Source organism: Elgaria multicarinata, chromosome 2, assembly GCF_023053635.1.
Source record: "Elgaria multicarinata webbii isolate HBS135686 ecotype San Diego chromosome 2, rElgMul1.1.pri, whole genome shotgun sequence".
NCBI classification, from domain to species: domain Eukaryota; kingdom Metazoa; phylum Chordata; class Lepidosauria; order Squamata; family Anguidae; genus Elgaria; species Elgaria multicarinata.
The window spans coordinates 95,254,555-95,257,388 of NC_086172.1; positions in this window are offsets into that span (position 1 = coordinate 95,254,555).

The window sequence follows — 2,834 nt, forward strand, 5'->3', positions numbered from 1 at the left end:
CTCTGCTAGTTTGTTTTAATCAAATGTTAGATCTGCATTGTTTAAGTTTTGGGAAAAGAGGGTGGTAGTGTGCCTCCGAAGTAAAGGGTGCTAGGGAAGATCTAAATACATTAGTATTGTAGCTCAACCACTATATCTTGGGATTGCCAAGCTCTGTTCTAGTATGACATCTCTTCCCCCCCCCCCATGTGATTTTAGACCACAGCATAGTATCATGGGGTAACAAATTACAATCATATTTCATTATTTCAATCTATATCACAACCCCAAATATGTCATCAAACCTACATAGTTGTACATTCAAAAGTAATATTGTCATGTTCGTTTGCATTGAAAAAGTGAGTAATTATTGATCATGATGCTAGGTAGCCCAATATGTATAGCCTCTCTGCTAAGTGAAAGATGCTCAAAACCAGGACACAGCATAAAACTCCTTTACACCAGGGGTCCCCGACACAGCACCCACAGGTGGCATGGCACCTCCAATGGCACCCACCAATGGGTCCCCAACATTGCTCATATCCCCCCCCCCCCGCACACTTTTAATATACATACATGGATTTGTATGAAATGCATACAGGTTTCTTGCAATTATACATGGGCTGCAACAAAAGTGGACCAAATATCCAAATAAGTATCCATTTGAAAGTAATGGCTACACGCCACCCAGGTTGTAAGGTCCTCAATATTTTTCATTACAGGAGGTGAGTGTTTATCCTTCCACTACTGTAATATCAGTCTTTTAGCTGTCATTTACGCTGACTATTTGTTAATTTCCATGAAGGTAAATAATTTAAAAGAGTGTGTACATCAGTGAATGTTAAAGATTGTTCCAGTGCAAAATGTTTCTATGTAAGAATTTCCCCTCAAAAAGAAGCAACTACTGGACATTGCCAAAACATATGTTTACAAGAAACATTGGCTGTATTGCACTGCCAACAATTAGCTGAATTAGATAATCCCTTATTAAAGAGAGACATTGCAGTATCCAATAGCCACGAAGCAAACATTTTTGCTGACGCAGCCTAAGCTCAATAGACGCGACATGTAGACGGCAGCGAGCTACTGATTAGGCTTTTGTGGTGGTACCCACAGCAGTATCTCAAATTCCCAGATGCATCCACATGCCCAAAAAGGTTGGGGATTCCTGCTTTAAAGCCCTAGGCTGAGGGTGTTCAAGAAATTCTTTGTATGGGTTTGCCTAATTCACACGTCTTGGAACCCAAAACAAACCCAAACACAATTTGTAATCGGAAGTAAGCACTTTTATGAGTTTGTGATTTACGCACCCCAAAAATATATTCAAAAGAGACTTACATTTGAAAAAAAGCATAAAAATGCATACAGTTTTAAAACGTATGGAAATACACTTTAGTTAATGGGAAGAAAATACTTTTCAAAATGTGTACCAAAAATATGTACATCTAGAAAAATGTGCATGGAAATACATGCAAATTTACATGCAGGGAAAAGGAAAAAAGCTTGTAATCTCGGAACAAGCTTCAAAGTGGAAATCAGAGGATCTCGACAAGCTCAAGGTTTGCTGACTTTCATATCCATATCCCAATCTTATTCACTTAATCCTAACTATATCACTCCACTAGAGGGTGCTGTCTTACAATTGAATTTGCATTTTAAAGGATACTTCGTGGAGTTGGAGAAATTTATTACTGGTTCGTAAAATATGAAAGTGTTGTGATACCCTTAGAGTTTAAATGGTACACTGTGGTGAGATTTCTCAGATTCAGGAGAATCCATTTGAAAGTGATATGAAGGGAAAAAAGCACATATTGATGCTAAAATTCACAGTTTAAGGGTGGTTCTTTCCTGAAGTGTGCTGTCCATTGAGTTGATGCCAAACCTTGATCAGTGAGATTATTTGGTCCTGATAACCAAAATTTAGCACAGAACATTTGGGGTACTGAGTGGCTACAACCACCGCCCTGGGAGGGGCCGCATGTGACACGGCCTTCTGGCTCCGTTTGGCAGACATGTGCTCCAAACCGCTCTGTCTTTTGACGCTGACCCTGTTGAGACGACACACTAAGCCACAGTAGTTAAGCATTTTGAGCTAAACATTATGGCTTGGCGTGTCGTGTGAACCATTCCTAACCATGGTGGCTACACAACCATGGTTTAAATATGCTCACTAACCACTTTCTTCAAAAGGGCTAGCGCCCTAACCATGGCTTAGCATGTTGTCTGAACAGACCTGCTGTCTTTGAGTTCAAAGAGAAAGAAGTGAAAATCACATCTACTACCAAGTATATTGACAGAGAGCGAATTACTGTTTGTTTAAAATTACATTAAAATCACATTGAAAGGTAAACCAAAGGCATAAATGATTTAGTTAGGTTAGCTCTTACAAGATATTACCCTGGGACAATTAAGTGAAGTTGTGATAGAGAATCATGAATGGCAGAGAGACCATTGATAAAGGATATCCTCTCCTATGTGTTAAAACTTCATGTTGCCCATGAAACTGAGTCCACACACACAGACTTCATAGAATGCTTAAATAGCATGTGGAATCAAGTGCAACTAGTTGCGATGATGTTCATGGGCATGTGGAATCTCCACATTCAATGGTAATATAGTTCCTACAAGATGCTGGAGAATAATGAGAATATTTAACAATCATGTGACTAATTTCACTGCCTTTACAGAAGCGCAGTGCTGAACTCTTGGTTTTGATGTTGATCATAGGGTCCAGGTTTGTTCAGGTAGGGGGAGGCATCCTTTCAGGTTTGATATAGTTATCCTTACAGTCTTACGACAGTTTTTGCAGTCAAGCAGCTGAAACCTCTGAGACTAAGAAGGTTCTGAAAACCTCG